The 22,105-nt window shown below is 37.2% G+C and overlaps 1 non-coding gene across 1 annotated transcript; it reads left to right on the top strand.

Moving 5' to 3' along the window:
* The first annotated feature begins 1,017 nt into the window (after positions 1-1,017).
* On the top strand, positions 1,018-1,100 carry trnal-uaa (transfer RNA leucine (anticodon UAA)). The gene has a single exon. It is a non-coding gene; the product is annotated as a tRNA-Leu (tRNA).
* Positions 1,101-22,105: the final 21,005 nt, after the last annotated feature.

The raw sequence follows: 22,105 nt of genomic DNA, 5'->3' as shown, positions 1-22,105 counted from the left end.
GACTGTTTCCTTGGTGTCATTAAAGGTCCTTATCCAAAGGTCTTTACCTCACTTGGTCAGTGTATTCCTTGAGTGCGTATGATCCTGAAGGTTATTGGATCTTCTGGGACATCATGGAGGCTTCTTCTCTAGAGCTCTTGAAGATTCAAGAGTGAGATTGATCATTTTGATGAAAAACATGGATGTTGCATTTGCCACAGGGTTGAAGCTGTTTTACTGGCCAGCAGACACAATAATGGGGACCAGCATGGCTGAGTGGTTAAGGTGTTGGACTTAAGATCCAACAGGCACCAGCCCACATGGGCTCAAACCCCACCCCCAGTAGAGGAGAATCACCCAATCCATGTGCTTAGAGGCATTGTGTCTGCTCTCTGAGACCAACAGATGGCTGAGTTTTCACTGTTGACCTCTCCAGGTTGTGGAATCACTCACCAATTTTCCATTTGTGTCCAAATCCTATAGCATGATTATTTCAACACATCTTTGAGGACTTTCCTGAAAGTCCTCATATTCCCTCACGGATGTATCATACAAGCTTCTACATTTTCTAATCACGTCCATCAGCTCTTCAAAATTTGACTAAGTCTCTCCCACAATATGGTGCTGACTCATAGCTGGCTCAGATTGGTGTCACAAACAAAACACTTTGAAGTGCAAGAAACCAGCATGGCTGAGTGGTTAAGGTGTTGGAGTTAAGCTCCAATGGCTGTAAGCCCTTGTGGGTTCAAACTCTACTCCTGGTAGAGTCTTCAAAGGCAAACTGTATCTTAATCTGACAGTGAAGGTTTAGATGCTCAGCTTCTACAATGTACCATTTTTGATACTCCCAAGTATGTTGTCTATGTCTCACCCTTACCCAAGAGCTGGGCTTTCTCTTTCCTCATCATGAGTTTAGATATTTTCTAATCGCTTCTGTCAGATGCTCTTTGAAATTTTACCATAATTGATCCACAAATGTCACTCAACCTAAGAACTCCTACAAAGAACTGTTCAATGTGAGTTTGAAACAGAACAGGAACCAGGATGGCCGAGTGGTTAAGGCGTTGGACTTAAGATCCAATGGGCAAAAGCCCTCGTGGGTTCGAACCCCACTCCTGGTAGCAGTAGCTTGTTTGTCAGAAAAAGAAAGTTGTTTAACAACAAAGTCTGACATTTAGATTTCTACAGAATATTTAATTTGACATTCCATATGTAAGTTTCTGCAATTAGTAACACATTTTAGTGTTTTGCCCTTCAAAACTATTGTTACTCTTTGTTGTATTATAATTTTGAGCTGAAATCATAACAAACAGGATAGAACATCTTCACACTTTATGTTTCTCAACGGTTCTAAAATATCACCAACTTACCAAGAGTCAAAGAGAGATTAGATCTGGCATTCAACACCCTGAGAGAAAAACATTTCATTAATCAACTGAAGGTCAGAAAAAGTCTTTGTCTTTGAGAAAATGGTGTCTATAGAACTGAAAATCGTCTTTGCCAGCTTAGAGATGTCAGTTTCCTAGTGAAAGACTAAACAGGAAAAAAAGGGAGAAACTAAAGTTTCAGCACAAGATTTCACCAAAATACAGATTTTTTTTTTTTTGGTTGGAACAACAAATCCTTTAAGTTTCTGTGTGGTGAACTTTGAACTTTCAGGTGAACCGATGACAGAGGGGTCAGATAGGGTAAGGACAAAATATGTGGAGTTAAATTGGGGCCATAAATATTTGTTTGAAACGAAAAAAATTTAACTGAAAAAAACCCACCCTTGAATCTGAAAAGACGTTTTGAAAAAAACATTTTTTTCAGTTACAATTTTTTTTTCTGTCCTTTTAAATTTTGCCCCAAATTATCTCCATAAAAATATCTCTAAGCTACAAAGGCTGATACGAGGTCATAAACTTTCAGGACGGTTTTGTTGACTTCTTGTTGACATAAACACTTTGCACAATTATATGGTCAATGGAAACACAGCTACTGTTCCAGCAGTTTAGCAGTTTTCCAGAAGTTTCTTCCAAATTAGGAACCACGTTAAAGTACCAAATGCGAATAAAGACAAAGGAAAACAAAAATAGTTTTGGTTTTTCTTTTGCATCTTAAATCCTGTGCCCTGATTGCAGAAATTAATCTGTTTTAAGTGCAATTTTTACCCACTTATTGTAGAGTGAAGGTTTATATTTCCCAGTTAAAACAAAGCTCCGCCTAAATGATGAAGATGTAAGGAGTCATATTCGTCTCCTACGGAGGTGGAGAGCCGGAGTTTATTTGTGTTTTCAAGGTTCTCAGACACCCACATGTGTATTTTAGGTTTCCTTTTCTTCTGTCAGCAAGGTGAAGGCTTATAAAGAGAAAACGGGCCGATGCAGCTTCAGTCACTCTGAGGTCTGTTCATTCATCTGCCTGCTGATAGAAACATCTCAGCTCTGACTGAAGACCTGCTATCAGCAACCTGCAGCAGCTGGAGGAGGAAAATAAGTGAAGCAGAGTCGCCGCCGAGGCGTCCCATCTGTAGCTCAGGTTTCTATTTTAGGCCCAGGGTGACTTTCTATTTTACAGTCGAGAAACCAGAGAAATCATTTCTACCAGTGAACAAATTTAAACTTTTTCTTTAGATCTATGGCCTAAACAAAACTTTCAGAACATTTTCTGCACAAAATTATTCTTAGATAATGAGATTTTAGCTGCTGCTGGCTGGACCCAACTCGTTTACACTCACATGTAAAAATGGCTGCAAACAGATGCACAATTATACAACCAGATTTTTGAAAAGCAGAAGTGGAGCCTCCTGCACAACCATCAAGGACACAAGAGTTTTCTGAATAATAAGTCAGCAACAAAACACTTGTCTTTTCCAGCAGTATACAGTGGTGAAGCAAGCTACCCAAACATGCTAGAGCTCAACTGGGGTTGCTAGGTTACGGCCGGAACTCCTCTGGGGTTGCTAGGTAACGGCTCATTTTTCAGACACCAAAAAACATTAACAGATTGCCAAAAAATGGTTGGGTGTTTTTTTTTTATTTGTGCTTTTTTAGGAGTAAGAACCCAAATGGAAGTACAAAAATGTGCAAGTAGGAATTTTGTACAATAAGGTCCCTTTTAACCACATTTATTGCTTTTTCAAATCAGTCACGATCAATAAAATTTGGCTTTTTTTTGACAAAACATAGGTACAAGAAACCCTTTAATGTCAAAATAAAAACATATTTCTACAAAATAATGAAATAAAAATAGGCAACATAGGTCAAGAATAAGAATACTGCATATATTAAATTGCAAAAAACTAAAAAATATATTTTGATGAAATTCTAACTAATTAATATCAAACAAAAAGTGTTTTTAATCCAATAATCATAAGTTAAAAACATTAATTTGGCCTCCAAGCAACCAAATCTTTCAGAGGTTCTCTTTGGTTCTTTATGAAGATTTTTTATCGAAATCAGTGGAAGTTTGAAACTTTTGCAGAATAATTTGACAAAACAGATCAGATTTCAACATAAATTAAGAGCCTTTTAATTTTTTTTCTGTGGTTTCACAGCAGCAAAGCTGAAATTATTATCACTGTAAATGTTTTGCTTCAGGCTATCAAAGCACCATGTAGACAGGAGTCTTAATATAGTTGTGTGAACATTATTCAGCTTATTCAAAGACACAGTCTGGGATCGTTGTGTGTGAAAGAAAGACAAAAAGCACAAAAGGTCAGAATGAGAACTCAGTTGAAGAAATGCATAAAATATAAAAACAATATATAATTCACTTGTTCTGATGCCAACTGCAAGCTGAAATGTAGTCGTTGTAGTTCAACAGCTGAGATAAATATTAGATAGGTTTATGTAATTTGAGGCTAAACATTTAAATGTTTCAAGCAGAGGTTAATCTTTAGATATTAATTTGCAAATTAAGTATCTAGCTTGCTTGCTAGATATTTGGTGTTTGGAGCTAAATATTGAGCTCCAAACATAATTAGTTAGCAAATTAAATATTTAAAACTAGACTAAATATTTACTTACCCAGCTAAATATTTAATTTGAAGCTAAATATTTAACTTGCTGACTAAATATTTGCCTCCAAACTAGTTAACAAGCTAAAAAAAAAAAAGATAACTATATATTTTGAGGCGAAATATTGGAATTTTTAGCTTAAAACTGAATATTTAGCACTGTATTGAGACTGAGACATTTTGAAAATATCGGCTAGGAATGCGACTTAATACAACATCTGTAAGTGGCACAAATTGTATTTTTGGGGATTGAAAAATATCTGAAGTGGGTCACTCAAGCTGCTGTGAAAAAGTCAGATCTGGGTCGCAATATGGAAAACAAACAAATAAATGGGACCTGGGTGTATTTGGCTGCTGTCTGAAGGCAACAGGAGAAAAACAACAATTGGTGAATCGGTAATTATGTTAAACCACAGATTTTACATAATCACGCTCAAAATAAATAAGCAGAGAATGTTCCATGTTTATTTTTCACTATTTTATTGCACTTCAGCAAAAAATAATGGCAGATTTATGAAAAAATATTACTTAAATGAATGAAGAGTTTCCGTGCATCCTGCTGCATCGGCGGAGTTTTTCCATCCTCCTCACTCAGAAGCCTCTGTGTTTATCCACACAGTCATCACTGCGATGAAAGGCAATCAATCCAGGACTTTTTCCAGGTGAGGTGCTTTTATTATTTCAATTTCCCAGGAGCTTCGCTTCCTCTCAGCGCCGTCCCTGTTCGGTCATTCCTGCCTGAATTGTGATTCCTTCTCATTTCTCTGCAGCAAAAACAAAAAGGCTGAACAAATGAGTCTGCACCTCCATTTGCTCTTTGTCGATAATGCTCTCACAACACCAGCCGTTTTTCCTTATTCTCTTACTATATCATTTACTTTCATATCCCGGCTTGATGTGAAAACAACACAAGGCGACATAAATCACGAGTTTGAACACTTCCCATTCATGCAGCAGTTTGTGCTGCCGTCTTCCCAGAAGGCCGTTCGGCTCGCCGCCTGTTACTGTGTCGAGCCGGTGACCACCCACTGCTCCGCCCGCATACCTCGGCCAGGCCCCAGAGGCTCATGGGTAATCTGTCTTCCACCTTCTGCGAGTCGTCCCGTCTCATCGCTTGCCAAGAACACAAATCCACTCCCACTCGGCCCTAATTAGCTGTTCAGCGCACAATCAAGGCCGCAGTTACTGCGGCACGGCCAAGGCGGGTCTGGAAGAACAGGACTGGAGCTGAAATGAAGTTTCCAACCAGCCGTTGTTTTGTTGACATGCCACTTTCAATAATCTCTCAGAAATCAGCGTTTTTCTTTAATCTACATCAAATTTCCGGACAGAATGCAATCAGCGCTTTCTCATCTCCAGAGGGAGAAGATGGATGTGAGCAGATCTGCATTAATTCTCACCGACTGGGCCGATCGTTTCCCGCTAACATGTCAGCGCAGGAAGCAAAAATTAAGAGTGACGCCGGGTTCGTTTCTGGAAAACGCTTTGAGAAGCTGAATTTAAGAGGAGCAACGACTGCAGATGGCAGTAATTCATTTACTATCAGCAGCTCTGAATCTCCCAGGTCATCAGGTAAAACGTTTGACGCAAACAAGGAAGTTATCAGGATTAGAAAAAATTATATAATTTGAAAAACACAATGTGCTACAGCCACAAAAAGCAAAAAATTAAACTCACTGGCTCTGCTTTTAGCATGATAACAAGTTGCAAAAGGTGGTAAATTATATGCAAACTGTGTCAAAAGTCACATTCTGTCTCTTTAAAAAACGGGCAGTATTGTGTAAAATTTACTTTTTTGAACTTTACTTTATTAAATAATGTTATTCCCTCATCAAAAACATACATGGAGTGTTGCTTTGATTCCTTCCTCCAAGTTTAAGAAATCATTTAATCTCCATGGCAACCATTCAGCTGTTCAAAACGCCTGGGTGGACTTAGCTCCGCCTTCGAGGACGAAGCTCCTCCCCCAGCAGCAATTGGCAAAGACCTGGTGAAACTGTTCATTTGCTGAGCTCACTATACTTCTCAGTCACGCTGGTAAAAACGTTGTTAAAGGGTTAATGGAGGAGCCGTGTTGTGATGACTTCCTGAAGGCGGAGTTTCAGAAAGAGTTTTTAAAGAGACAGAGGCCCAATTTTAAGACGTTAAATCATGTTAAATCAGTTACTTGTGGTATAAATAAGTGCATGTATAACACACAACACTGCACCTTTAAGGTGTAAATTACTGGGTTTAAAAAGCTCAATTTAGCGACAAAGCTTTGGCTGCTTCATAATATGAAGAAAATCCGGTTACAGGAGACAACGCCTCGTCTCGAGAACGTCTCAGACAGAAATCAGTCGCCCACCCAGAAAAGACTTAACATCGGCTTTTACATCAATTCCTCTCCTGGAAAATAAAAAAAAACTACAGAGAAAGTTTCAGCTTTCTGTCTTTGAAAGCTGCAGCATGTGAAGAATCTGCTGAAAAGTTTCCGCTCTCATCTGTACAACCCAACATAATAGTATCCTCTTCAGCAGCTCCCTTTGTAGAAAAAAATAAAAATATTCCTCCACTTCTGATCTTTCAGCCACTTTTCTGCTGTGGAGGCTCTGAGGAGTGATGATGAGCGATGAAGAGCGATGAAGAGCTCCAGAGACAGAGGCTGACAGTCAGACAGTAACAGGACCGATTCACTACAATCGGGAGGAGGATGATGCAGCCGGACGCGTTGTTGTGCAGGGTTCACTCGGCAGACATGTGGCTGAACTACTTTTCTGCCAGAGAACAAAGACGGAGGAGTTGATGGGAAAACTTTTTACTTTCTTGGAGGAAATGTTTTCAGTTTGGATGAGAGGAGAAAACATGAATGAATGAAAGAATGAAATGTTTTTAGACTGAAAGCAGCAAGAGTTGCCTTTACTTTCAGTATGAAGTGTTTGGAAACGTCTGCTAATGTGGGAGTGCTAAAGGCTCTTCAAGTAGTTAGATACTTAGAGTCATGCTCTTATTTTGAAGTGGGTGAAACTGTTCTGTTTGCTCCACTCATGTCTCTTTTTCCCCTCAATAACTTTATTTCAAACAAAAAATATTTTTTTATTGGTCTTAATTTCCTAATTCATTAGTTCTATGCGGAAAATTATTGTAAACGGTCGACACGCTTCCACTAATGAGCTAAAGTACTCATTTTTTTGTTTAGCTTTTTAGCTAACTTTGAAAACATTTAGCGCATTTTGCTTCCCTTAAATAAATTCTAAACTTTTATTTATATGACAGTTTATTGAAATGAAAGTTTACAAAAGTGTTGGAGTTTTGGTTATCTACTATTAAGAATTCCTCATGTTTATATTCATGCTCTTATTTTGAAGGGCAGTTCCATTTCCTCCCTTCCTGTTCTTTTTTAATTACCTAATAACTTTATTCCAAACAAACATATATGAAAAAATAAAGAATGGACGGTAGAGAACTAAATATAAACACAAATACAATGAATTAAACTGAAGTTAGCGCTTTAGCATTAGCTTCTGCTAAATATTCGGTTAGTGTAGCACATTAGCATTAGCAGAACTAATGTTTATGATTAGTGCTTTAGGTTTAGCAAAGCTAACTTTGTAGTTAGCGGTCTGCCACTGAAGTCATATTTCATAACAGTAATAAGCCTAATGTAAGATAATAAACTAAATAAGTGAGAATTTAGCATTTTCATGATTACTTCCAAAAATAATGAACATCTTTAACTACAAAGATGGTTTGTTGTACAGGTTTGAACTTACAATAAAGTATGAAATTAAGCCAGTGAGGACATTTCTTGATCCAAAGAAGCAAACAAGCTGGATGTAAAAACACTAAACATTGATTGTTTCCTTAACGTAACCAGCTCAATCTGAAGCATTTACAGAGAAACTATTTCCATGTGGCACAAGGAGTCTCAGAGTTGATCAATGTCAGATTGTTGAAGCAGCGGATGAAGAAAGCTGCTGAGTTTGGTTCAAAAAGAGGAGCCATGTTTGATACCCAAGGTTGTTCTGAACTTGAAGCACCGTGCGGTCTCTCATCTGACAGAAGCTGCTTGTGCGAACAGAGAAAAACTCGCTTTGTTGCAAATCTGACAGCTACATACTGTAAAAGAAAACAAACAAATGAAAAGAAGCCAACAAATGTGGAGATTTTGCAAAGTTCAAGCCAAAAAAGAAAAAAACAAAAACAAAAAAACAAGAGCATGGTCTTTTATCTTGAGTCTGACAGTTCTGACATTACAATAAGAATCCTGCAGAATGCTGAGTGCAGGTTTCCTCCTGACACACTTCTTCCTCCCAGAGCAACTCCATCCAGTCAGGAAATAACCGCAGGAAGTCTGAGGTCGTTTCATGTGTTGCTTGATTGTGAATTTATACAATAAAGATAAAGCTGTCATTCCTGCACCACAGGGAAGAAATACCCCGAGGCGGCAAATCTGGAGTTTTTATGCCTCTGCTGAGCAAATGGGCAGATCCCGGCGTTCAGGCAGGTGGATTATCCAGGATCTGTGAGGCTCCAACGGGTCACACTGGAGGTAAAGCTGCCGCTCCTACGGTACGTCAGGTAATTAGATCAACAAATCTCCAGGACTGAAGATAGAAATAAGGATATTCCATGGCTTTTTATTTCACTTATAACACAACATTTTTTCCATGTTATAAATGGAATAATCTACCAGAGGAACCAGTACTTTTTTTTTCATCAATATTAAGGAATGATTGACCTAAAACAAGCTTCTATTTATTGCTGTAATGTTATTCGTAAGTTACTTTTGTCTTATTTCAAGTGAACTCAGATACTTGCACTAGAAACTGGACCAACAAATTTGTTAAGGTTTTGTGTTTTTGCAGTGCAGATCAGCTTATTTCTACGGCGCCAATTCACAACAAATGTTAAGATTCAAAGTCAAATCCAATTTCAACCCAGTTATCTATGTCAGTTATAACTGACAAGTTATTAGATAACCAATATCTTGTCAGACATATTATCTGACAAGATAATATATCTTGTCAGATATATTATTTATTGTCAGTTATCTTGTCAGCTATAACTGACAAGATAACTTGTCAGTTATCTTGTCATTTTAGTCTTTATTGACAATAAAGACAATAAATATAATGGAAAGACAATAACAAAACACTAGTCTTTTCCAGCAGCCATTGTACAGCGCATACAGCGGTAAAACCAGCTGTCCAAACGTCCTGGAACTCAACTGGGTTGCTAGGCAACAGGGCTAAGCTCAAGGGGTTGCCAAGTAACAGTGCAGTGTGACTCAACAATCTGGAAGTTTTTGAAACGGCTCATTTTCCAGACACCAAAAAACACTGACTTATTGCCAAAAAATAGCCGAGTGTTTTCTTTTTTGTTTTTTTGTTTTTTTACGTGTTTTGACTGTTTTTTCGAAACAGTGGAAACTCAAATGGAAGAACAAAAACATGCAAAATATGAATTTTGCCTAATAGATCACCTTTAATATGGGGTTATTTGCCATTTTTGAAACAGATGCAGCAACATACAGAAAACTGATTCAGGAAGACGTCCATACAAACTGTTTTTTTTTTTGGCCTTATCATAAATGTCTATAAAAATGTCAAAAAAAGATGATAAACTCTTGTTTCTTTGATGTAAAAACTGATCGAAGTGATTCTGATTGTTGTTTATTGTCACACTCAAGAAAAAACACGCAGGTCATTTTTCATTCGCGCTCCTTGATCCTCCGAAGCGAAACAGTCTGCAGAAAAATCACAATTTCTCCCGTATTCACCCAAATCCGTCTCTGTCCAACAGATTCCAGAGCGGCGCGGAGCGGTAATCCATCACCGCGGCTCTGACCTTGGGACACGGACAGCATCGCGGCGGCGGGGCTGAACTTTAACAGCCGCTCCGACCGGATGGGCAGGAACCCGGGAGCTGCTTTCAGGTGGAACAGTTTCACTGCGTAACTGAAACATTCAGAGGGAGTTCTGTAGTTTAAATACCAGCTCGTCTGATCGCAGGGAGGAAGCGAGAGAAACCTACGGGACAAGAGGCGAATAAAAAACAACGTCTGCGCCGGACGCAACGCTCAATCACAGTTGTTTTCCTTTCCTCTCTTTAAGTTTCAATTTGTCACTCGGTGCGGCGGAGGATTTCTCACAGGACTCTTGAATTTCAATCAGGATCTTGAGGTTCACCTTACCCGCCTTTGGCATTTCAGAGCAACTATAGAGGCTTCTAAAAGTTTTCTTACTCTTTCAACTCTGTTCTTGGACAATTTGTCATGTTGTAGCCACAAACTTTAACAAGATTCTGGAGAGATTTCAGGCAAAGCAGAGGATGAGTCTGAGGAGGAAAGAGACGCGGTTGCTGGACGTTAAATTGTCTTAAATGATAAAAATGTTGTTTTGAAACCATTTTCTAGTAATATAATGGTAATAATAATACCAGAACACATTCCCAAATATCAATAAGCTTTAAATTATAATGAACATTTTACACTGGACCTGGAAGACATGTTAAATATCCAAATAAATAAACAAAACAACAGAAACAATAAATAAAATGAATTATGAAGTCTTTAAACAAAACTATCCTTCAAAATAAAGAGCTAGTCTTGACCAGACTGAAGACTTTTAATATCCAATTTTTGGTAGTAAGAGGAAAATGATAAATCATGTAAATTAAAATTACTGAGCTCATTTTAATGAGAAGAACTAAACTAGAACTAAACTTACCTTAGAACTAATAAAAACTAAATGAACAAACAAGAAGTCACAATGAAACAAAACTAAACTATTGTATCCCTGCTTAAACAAAAAGCAGCATTTGTACTGAGCAGTTGTTAGCGCACTCATGCTAACCCGCTAATAGCAGAACTAATTTTTTTTCTTTAGTGCTTTTGCTAACTTTGAAAACATTTAGCGCTCTTAGTATTTACCCAGAAAAACTAATCCAGAGGAAGCTAAGAGTGCTAAACGCTTTCAAAGTCAGCTAAAGCACTAATTCAAAAACTGGCTCTGCTATTAGCGGGAGTGTGTCCAAAAAACCCAGACAAGTAAATTAGCATTTCACAATTTACCTGGAAATATTCATTTAGGTGAAGCTAAGTAGGCTAAAAGTTTTCAAAGTTAGCAAAAGTGCTAAGTGTAAAATTAGCTCTGCTATTAGCGTAAAAGCAGAAATGTGCCCACCGCTGTAAATATGTTGTGTTTATTACATAAAATCAAATTAAACAGGTTTACTCTGTGAGCACAGCTTGTGTTAAACATCTTTCCTGATTCAGCATTAAACACGATTCTGGTTTTGCTGCACGCTGAGTCACTTTAATTTGCACCGACTTTAATCGAAGCTGCTCTCTCACTGTGACTCTCAAACTGCAAAATAAAATAAAACTAAAAAACGGTAACAATTTTTAAACTGTAAAATCCGCCTGTTGGGGAAAATTAAACAGCATTTGGAAGTCGGCTGTGCTGCTCTCTGTAAGCAAAACAAATAAATACGGAAACCCCTATCTCAGCTTAAATAGATCTCTTTACGGATGCATTATTCATGTGCCCTTCAGCAGACATGGCTTTAAATTATAGCTGGAAAACATTTCTCTTGCCTCGTTGCGGGGTGAATATATTGCCCTTTTAAAGCATCAGCAGGCCCGGTTGACACTAATGATTCCAGCTACAGCTGACTATAACCTACTTTACGTATCCGGCGGTTCGGAGAATAAATCCAACTGTCACAACAGGGAAAGGTGAGAGGAGATTTGTGTGTTTCGGTGAACCTCGACTCATTGAAACGGTTCTCCGAGCATCACAAGGAAAACACAAGAATGTCAGAATAACTTCCTCACCGCGACTCTTACGTTCCACCGGGATAAAAATATAAATAAATATGAATTGGACAATATAGGCAGCTTACAACGGCGCATTAGGGCCATTATGAATACAGAGAGGAAAACTGAAATATTCAGGTTGATCTCAGAAATTTTCTAGAAAAAACTTTGAAATTTCTGAGTTTGAAAAGTTGAAAATTTGCCAGAAAAAACTCAGAAGTTTGACGACAAATCACAGAAAATTTCTATAAAAAAACTTGGAAATTTCTTAGTCTGAAAAGTCACAAATTTGTCAGAAAAAAAATCTGCAATTTAGAGATGAATCTTAGAAAAATTCTAGGACATTTATTGAATTTCTGAAGTGGAAAATCTGATAGGAAAAATTTAGAAGTTTTGTGATTAATCTCAGGAATTATTAAAAGTTTAAAATTTCAACTTTATGTAACTTTTGAGTTTCAAATGTTGAACTTTTCACTTTTGAAAACCAGAAATTTCCAATTTAAAAAAAATTGTCTGATGGCAAATTTTCCGTTTTTATTATTTTAATTTTCAAACTGAATTTTTTTGCTTTGTTTTTTCTAGAAATTTTTTGGTTTTTTTCTAGAAAATTTCTGAGATTATACTCAATATTTCAGAATTTTCTTCGCCCAAATGTTTGACTTTTCAAACTCAGAATTTTTCTAGAAAAAGCGTGGAAATTTCTGAAATTGATCACAAATTTTCTATGTTTCTATTAGAATCTTTTTAAATTTTGAAATTCCAATTTTTTATGTTTTTCTAGAAATTTTCTGAAAACAAAATGTTAGAAAAATGTTGTTTTTCTCAATACAAACTTTGAGAAAAACAAATGTATTGTTTTTCTCAAACAATATAATATTTCTGATTATATTGTTTCTGATTTTTCTCTCACAAATTTTCCACTTTTCAAATTATGAAATTTCCTAGTTTTTTTTCTAGAAAATTCCAGAGATCAGTCTCAGAAATCCAGATTTTTTTTGGCAGAAATGTACTCCTCCTGTTTTTATTTTTTTTTATCTACATTTTCCCTGGTGTAGCAGCCTGTGCTCACATCGGAGTTATTTTCCGTCAGCTCAGTGAATCCCGACAATGAGATGGAGCCGAAACACGAAGCTCAGGATGTACGACGGTAATTTGGAGGAGAATAAAGAAAGAAAAAGAAAGAAAAGGCCTCAGCTGGGCAGAAAATAGCTCCCCATTTCCCTCTGAGAGATAACGAATAAAGAGCTTCTGTAAATGTCAGTTTGTGGGCGAGGGTAATGGCAGGTGTGCCACAGGGCAAATGAGAGTGTTTAGCTGGAAAAAGCTTCATGATATTTACAGTAATGGGACAGTTTGGCTGATACCTGGAGGGAAATGGAGGCGTCCCACTGGGATAATTATGTGGGTATGTGTCAGTCTCATAAAGAGTCGGTGCGTTGCATGTCACCTCCCGCTCCAACTCGTTTAGAGAAAACATGGAGAAGCTGGCGTCTGGGCAGGTGAGGAGATTTATTCAGGTTGCATCAAATTGTGATAAGATTTAAAATATACAGGAAATCTGGGATTTTTATGGCTACGGTTTGAGCTGGAAAGGTGTTATACTGCTGCTGGCTTCAAAAAGGAACAAATCCTCAAATGCACCAAAATAAAAAACAATTATACAGCAGCCTTCCTATTCATGAGCACCTCTGGTAAAGATGCATAAACCTTAAGACATTTATCTTCCATTGCAGGAGGCTCCCAAAGGGGAAAATGATAAACTCAGGAAAAAACATAATATTTTCAGTTGTTTTAAATCTCAGGTTAAACAACTGAAAATTTTAGGAACAAATAATTTACTTTTCCTGTGTAGAAACAGTTAATCTGTAATGTTCTATTGCAGCTGGATGGCCGATAAAAATAAAAACAAATATATACCAAATCTGAATTTCTTGCTTTCTTTCATAAAAACAAAGTGACAAATTATAAAAAATATTTTCAAAAACTGGCTTTTATTTCAGTCGCCCCTTCGGTGAGTTGTAAGATGGAGTAATATTGATTAATTATGAGACTACTGTCATAATATTAGCAGGATAATGAAGAAGAAAAAGTTGTTTTAATGAGAAAACAGCTTGAAAAATTTATTTTTGAGAGTTCACATAAAATAATTACTTCATTCTCCTCATATTATGACTTTATTTTGATTTTATTGCCATATTACATTTTTCTTGTGACATTATGACTATTTTTGTAAAAAAAAAAAAAAGAGAAAAATCTTAGTTTGACACTAACATTTAGTTGCAGTTGTTCTGAATTCAAAACCCAAATAAACAGAAGCTGTAAAACACGCTTGTGAAACAAGATGGCCGCCCTGTCGCTGACATCACTCTGAAATATGGAAACCCAAGGAGCTCATTGGTGAAAAAAACAAACTGGTTTTCCAAAATTAAATCTTCAAAAACCAAAAATTCTGACAATAAAATCTATTCAGTTCTCCGTTCTGGTTGCTAATTTATGTATTTCTATACGACATTATAGAAATAGGCCATTCAAGCAGACAGTGTTTCCAGCTCTTTAGGACAGAAAGTTGGGATAACGCTGGCGGTCTGTAAATCCACAGTTGGACGTTCGAGGCTGCAGGCAGCTGTGTGAGAAACCACCCTGCTACCCTGATCGATATTTACCCCCCTGGGCTTCAGAAACTGGACCAACAGCCTGAAATCCAACCAGAAACCGTATCGCTGAAGGAAGAAACCACACAGCAGCTCCGCTCAATTACTCCATCAGGTTCTCAGAGTAAGAGCTCAGACAGAAAGTCAGTGGACTCGTCTTCTGTGGTCAAATCAGAGCTCGCCTATAATATCGGTTTCTATCACCAAATGGTGAAATAAAATATCTGTGTTGATACTGTGATGTTTATGGTATGCCTATATCATAAACTCTTCTCTGTTGTAAAAACGAAGGTAGCTTTAGTTAGCCTGACTCCATCTAGATGTTTGTTCTGCTCAAAGTTTTCAGTTCTGCTAACTCAAAAGTTGAATTTGAATCCAGAGCAGTCAGATTCATCTCTTTTTTTATGGAAATTAAGTTATGTTAAGTTATGTTAAAGTTAGTCCTAATTTACAGCAAAGTAAATTAGGACTTTAGGATTTATTTTAAAAAATTAATTTAAGGAAAGCCAAGTGTGTTAAAAGTTTTCAAAGTTAGCTAGGGCGCTAATCCAAAAACTAGCTCTGCTATTAGCGTATTAGCAGAAGTGTGCCCATCACTGATTATTTGTTGTCTAGGCTTCAAAGCATAAATGGTGAGCTGAATGTGGAAATAAACTCAAAGTTTTATGGGTTAGAAAATAACTTCAAAGCTGGGAAATTAAAGACTTTAAAAAGTTTTCTGGTGCAAGAAGACAAGCATTTTCCTGGTGTTGACAGTATCTGCTTTCTGCAGATACAAGCTGTTTCCAGCAACTAAAGGAGAGGATGACGAGTGCAATTTTCAATCGCACCAAACAAAATGATATAAAACATCTTGCCAGGGTTTTGGGTCATTTTAAAATTACCCAAGACGAAGACACATAAAAAAGTCAACCCTTTCTACTTTGCTGGGTCAACTTCACCTCTCTCTCTTTGGAAATTGTTGCTGCTGTATTGGAGGAAATGAAAATAACCCAAACAGACTCGCGGATTGAAGGACGAAGATAAGTAAATAAAACTGTGTTTGCTTACAACAGATTCAAAGAGTTGCGATGGCAGCTTGTCCAAACATCCAAATCCCAGGATCCTGCAGGAAACAGGCCCGACACAAACAACAACGGCAGGCTGTCACAGAACAAAGGAGCCTGGCTGTATTTATAGCCAGTGGGAAGACGACAAACGCCTTGCAGGTGTGCAGCGATAATCTAAAAATGAGCTGGTGAGAAGAGTCCAAAATGTTATTTTTCTCTGAGGTAAAGATGGATTTGTTCCCTAAGGAGGTGCATCATTATCTGCAATAAAGATCCAAACTGGAGCAAAGATTATTAATTCTATGCCTCCAACTTAGTCACTTACTGCAAAACTGAAGCTCAGATATTCGAAAGGTAATCTGCAAATTTTGAGTGAACTTTTAAAATTCTGCACATAGAAAATGCGAATTGGTTTTTCCATCTACTGGTTTGGAGCGAATCAACCAGACTAAAGCATATCTTCACCTGATGTTGATGCTACGCTACGGCTGTAGCAAACAGGAAGTAGCATGGAGTTCTGTGGCTCATGAATGAGTCAAATCACCACTGCTGGTTTCTTTTTGAGTAGATATTAATATTATAACATGATCAAAGTGTACATTTCCATAAATTCTGTCTCTAAATGTCATACAGGAAACATTTGTCTGGTTCTTTCATCTTTACTCGTATGTTCTGCTTCTGGTCTTTCCACCTCCTGGCATTTGGGTCATTTTCCTGCCGTAAATCTCTGCGTTATTCGCCTCCACGCCTGGACAGCCATGTAAACAGCAGCCCTGCACTGTAATTACCACCACATCCAGCTGTATTAGTGTCTGCTCAGGTAATGGAGAGGTGAGGATGGGTTCACAGAGACGGATCTGCATGGTAATGAGGGAAGCTGAAGCAGAAAAGGCGGGGCTGCTGTAATTAAAAGGCCATCCTGTCATACAGGAAGATGCAAGCAGCTGGGTTGTTGCTCATGCACGGCAGCCAGAAACATCACTGGTGTAATTTCAATTAAACACCATTGAATGGATGAACAGCCAGTCATCTGAATAGCTTTAAGTGGCTTGTTTGGCCCAGGAAAAGATTTCGTCAATCAGCAGTTACTCCCAAAGCTCCGGAGCTGCAATTAACGAGCTGCAGCTGATTCACATGTGATCTTTCTCACACTCAGAAGGATCTGGGCGGCCTATTTAAAGCACCCATTGAACAGATCAGGACAGGACTAAACATGTTCATTACATTTTTTGCATAAAATAATTCTTATTTTCAGCGGTTTTATGGAGTCTTGCCACTTTAAATCCAGGCAAGCTGCAAACAGATGCACAATTATATGACCACACATCTTTGAAAAGCAGAAGTGGAGCCTCCTGCACATCCAACAAGAATACAGAAAGCATTTTCTGGATGTTAAGTCAACAAAAAAACACTTTGTCTTTTCCAGCAGCCATTATGGGTGTGTTGTAGATGTTATAGAGAAGAGGGATTTGAGCAGTGATGGTCTCTGGTTTGGGTAGCTGACAGCTATGGGAAATCGTCCCTAATTCATCAAACCTACGCTGCTAGATTAACAACCAGTTTGAGAGTAACTGGGAATTCACACAAGCCCTATTTAGTCCACTTTAGTCCAACTCTAGTTGGTTTGCCTAGAAAGTTGGGTTCATTTGGTTTGAATGTATATGTGAACGCCAAGTGGACCGGAGACTGCTCCAAAAGCAGGAAGCGAACTGTAATGCAAGGCATTCTGGGTAAATATAACCAAAACAAACTAATGTTAGCCTTGTGCTAGCATTAGAAATGACTCGAGATCTTTAGCAAAAGACAAAAGAGAAATTCTACAACCGCTAAAATCTGACGCTACTCCACTTTTTGTTTTGATTTGTGAAGAAAAAAGCGCACTCAGTGTCTTCTTCAGAGATTTTCATGTTTTTTTCTCCCCTAGTTTCTGGTGTAGTGCCCCCACAGGTGAGGAGGGGAACAGATTTTCCAAAAGGTTTGGTTTGTTTGACACATCAGCAGCTTAAAATGTAACAAATGTTGCAGCTTTGGTTCCAAATTGACTGAATCCACTGAACTATCAGGTGTGAAATCAGCCTGAGAATGACCAACTCTATCAACTAGAGATTGAAGAATAATGGTAAGAAAAAGTGCAATTTGATTTAGTGATAGACATAAATCATCTTTATACAGGGTAAATGCTACTTTTAAACACAGAAATAAAGAACACAATAGCATATATGTATATGTAGAACATGGTGCAGAGTTTGCAGAATGTCAGAGGAACAAAGACGCACCAATAAAGTCTCTTCATGAACCAATGAAACATAAAACTCTGTGCCATGTTTCAGCTGCAGATGAAACATCAGCATTTTCTGTTTGCTGCACTCAACACAAATGAGTCCAGAAATCTGAGTGTATCTGATCATAATGATATTCCCACATATGCTTAAGATGCCAGTTATCGTCCTCGCATCTGGTCTCTGATCTCATCCAGTAAGATTTAGATAAACTGAGTGGGGATTAGTGAATCATCTCGTATCCTCCGGCGCCTGAACATTAAAACAGGCAGAGAGGATAAGTGGCTCTTCACAGAGAATCACTCCGACACCCACTGCTCCTCAACGCGGCGCGCATCTACATATTTCCTCTCATCTCTGGGATGTTAACAGCCGTCAGAAATGTCAGCACCGAAGGATGTGCTTCCTCCCACGGTACGACTGGAAGGAGCACATACTGTAAATGTGAACGTATGTAAATGGGGATCAGACTTAAACGAGTATCAGGCTCATTTAATTAAGTAAACTAAAGAGCTCATTGGTTCAACTGTTTTACCTTGAACTTCATTTCTACGTCTTGTGGTTTTTGTCTGTGGAGGTTAAATAGCTGCTATCAATACAAAGGTGAAACTTTGATGGGAAAAAACTTACAATTTTGACAGTGGAATATCTTATCTTTTTGTTTTCTTCGATGGTTTCCAAATAAAGAGCTTTTTAGCGATATTTTGTCACTCAAATTCGTATGTGAGTGAACGCTGACCAGCAAATACGTTTGGAAATACAGTAGATTACAATATTTTATAGGTTACAAACTCATTTTCATGAATGCTGTCAAAGGTTGAGCCAGAATGTGCTGATAAAACTCATTAAATTGTTGAAATATTAATCAAAAGTTCCATCTGAATTTGATAAGTACTACTTAAAACTAAGTAATATTAAATCATATTTTCAGATTGATCAGTCTCTCCAGGATTTGTGATTATTTTTGTAGTAATAAATCACAGATTTTGTGATGCTAATTTAGAAATTTTGCCATATTTTTTGCTTACATATGGCAGTAAATGTCACTTTTTGTTACTCTTCATAACAATCACGAGCTGTGTTTCGATTGACCATATAACTGTGCAATTTGACATTTTGGAAATAAATTCACTTAATGGAAACACGTCAATTGGTTTTATGGTTGAATCAAAATTGGTTTATTTTGCTAAATTACAGTGGGAAAACTTTTTTCACATCACAAGAGTCGCAAGATCAAAAACCAGATGTTACTACTGGCAGAAATGACAAAGAAGACGACAGGAAGTAGCTTGAGGATAATAGAGCAGCATGTTTTTTTTAACGACTTACCGCCTGAGCAAACTTCATCTTTGTGATTTTAATTGCATTTTTTATTTAGTGGAAATGTACATTAGCTGGGTATTGACAAAACTTCGCGGACATTTGAAACAGAAACTGTTACAGAGTATAACTTGACATCTAGTAAGGCTGAGACAGTAGAAGAAACACTGCCACCTGCAGGTGGAAGTTAGCATCACTTCGATGCAATAGTGTGGAGTTTTATTGATTTTGCGTCAATTTTTTCTGATGTAATTTGTCAGTAAACAGATCAAATCTGCGTTTGTTTGATAAGATAATGTTTAAGAACAACTGTTATCTTTTATGAGTCTAAAGGGACACATAAAAGGTTATGGCGGGCCAGATTTGGCCCTCAAACCTTGAGTTTGACACACATGATAAATCATACCAAATCTGCAGTGGTAAAAACTCAAACTGAGACATGAATTATTCACTTTGTGGATTTACCAACTTTTGTCATTAGAGTGTGATTCTCGGCTGGTGGAGTTAAGTCACATTTCCTCATTTTGCATCACGTTTTTTTTTTTCCTTTTTGTACCATGATTGCTTCAGAAAGCCTTTCAGGCCATCTTCCTGTCTCATTTCATCACAAGAGCAAACAAACCACCTGTCAAGATCGAAGTAGATTAGGGGTTCAGAAGCACATTAACCAGCTCTGCATGCAGTCAACTGTCAGTGTTAAAAGCTTTGCTCTTCAGAGCCATTAGCAGGCCTGAATGTGAAGCTCCCTGCAGGCGCGGAGGGGAAGAAAATCACAACAGAACGAACATCCTGTGCAAGGCGTTCCTAAAAAGCTAAAAAAAAAAAAAACTAAGTAAAAAAAAAAAAAGGGAAACAAACCCTTAGTTATAAGAAAATATCTCCCCAAAAGCCGGAGAAAAGCGGACCCTCAAAACAGATGTGTGTTTTGCTCATTTGCATGATTGGAGAGAGAAGGACTTTGAAGATGCTTTTTGATAACTGAAAAAAAAAGCAACGCAGCAGCAAAAAGTCGCTGGAAGAAAATCACACATGAAAATGTTTAATTCATGTGCCGACTTCAGTTAGAAGAACTATCTAATGTGTTGGTATTTTATGGAGATTTTCTGGCTGAACGCTCCTTAAAAATGTTTTTTCTTTAAAGATCTCTTCCTCCTCCAGGCCCACTGCTCTTGATCTCACTACTGTTTGTATAAAAAACATGAAGTAAAGATATTTTTAAAAAGTTTCCAAGGGAAAAAAAACTAAAACATTTTATTGATATGAACGTGAAAGATGCTGTGATTCATTCATGTTTCAGATCTCACTATCTTCTGCATAAAATGGCAGATTTGGCAAACAAGGACGACTTACCAGAGTAGAAATAATTAAAAGCCACAGAAGTTTGTTTTTTATGTGGAAAGTGCTAATTTAGTCCAGAAATAATACACTATATCTCATAATGCGGAAGGTTTTCCCCAACAAATTGCTAAGCTAGTGCTAGCTTAAGCTGCAATCTGAAAAGTATTTTCTCTCTTTAATCAAACAAATATCATTATTAATCTAGATTTATCTAGATTAATAATGACATTAATCTAGATAATGATATTATTAATCTAGATAATGATATTAATCATGTTTTATACTCTGAACATCTGAGTATAAAACATGGATCTAATTTTGTTATATTAACTGCATATTCCACATATAACTAAACGAAGCTATGCTAAAGGGATCTACAATTAGCGATAGCAACAGCCTTTATCTGAAAACATTTATTTCAGATGTAAAAACCATACAGTAAAAATGCAGTAGGCTGTTTAGTTTTTATAAATGTAAATAAAATTTTATATTGTTTATGGGTAGATGACGTATGCTAGGTGCTACAGAACTAGCTTCATCCAACCAGAACAGTAATTATTGCCCAATAAAAGTAATAAAACTTGATTCGGAGTGCGTTCAAAAAGAAAGCAACAGGAAATGAAGAAGACAATGATCAAATTGAGAAAGAAAAGATATTTGGCCGAAAAATCTGGTGTTTGTGCTGCTTGGAAATGCTAACATAGAAGGAGATTGTTGTTTGCTGCAACTAGCTTCAGTTTTTAACTCAAGCTGTTTACAGTAAAAATCAAAACATTTCCTCAAATATACACTGCTCAAAAAAAAATAAAGGGAACACTCAAATAACACATCCTAGATCTGAATGAATGAAATATTCTCATTGAATACTTTGTTCTGTACAAAGTTAAATGTGCTGACAACAAAATCACACAAAAATCATCAATGGAAATCAAATTTATTATCCAATGGAGGCCTGGATTTGGAGCCACACACAAAATTAAAGTGAAATGTTCCCGTTATTTTTTTGAGCAGTATATTAAAATGGTGTATTAAAAATAGAAAGATGTTTCATGGTCCCTGTAAAAAATCCATTTATTATCTTTCTCTTTGTTTTGATTTTGTGTTTGCTGCTTCTAATGCTGTTAGCTCCTGCTAATGCTGTTAGCTACAGCTAATATAGTAAACAGTAGATCACAACATAAAATTACAACATATTTAGGCCAAAATGTTCAAGTAGCCGTGGATCCCTTTAAAGTTGATTCAGCAAAGTGGTAAAAAGTTTTTTGAATCTGTTCCCTTTATTTCTTATCTACCTGAGTTTCTGCACCTTGGATCCTGCTCATCTGGGTCACGCTCAACTCCATGCACTACTTTCTTTTTTTAATATCTGGAAAAGAACGAGGAAGTGCATCCATTAGTGATCTGAAAGGTCAAAACACAACAGGTGTGGCACCAAGTAGCAACCAAATTACTACCTTCAGTTTACTTTGACATCAAAACAAAAAAAATGGAGACGAATGTAACTGCACTGTGATTGGCTCACAGATCTGCAAAGGTTAAAGGTGAACTAAATGTTTGAGCACCTGAATCACAACAGATCACAACTTCAATTTTTTGTTAAATTAGTTAAAAAATAAATGGGGATTCTTTAACATTTTGGGGCTAAAATCCAACATGTAACCAACATTTCCTCTTGTTTTCTATTACAG

Source organism: Poecilia mexicana, unplaced genomic scaffold, assembly GCF_051168715.1.
Source record: "Poecilia mexicana isolate PSO_F unplaced genomic scaffold, ASM5116871v1 scaffold_17, whole genome shotgun sequence".
NCBI classification, from domain to species: domain Eukaryota; kingdom Metazoa; phylum Chordata; class Actinopteri; order Cyprinodontiformes; family Poeciliidae; genus Poecilia; species Poecilia mexicana.
The sequence above is the reverse complement of the archived record's forward strand: the minus strand, read 5'-3'. Positions and strand labels throughout refer to the sequence as shown.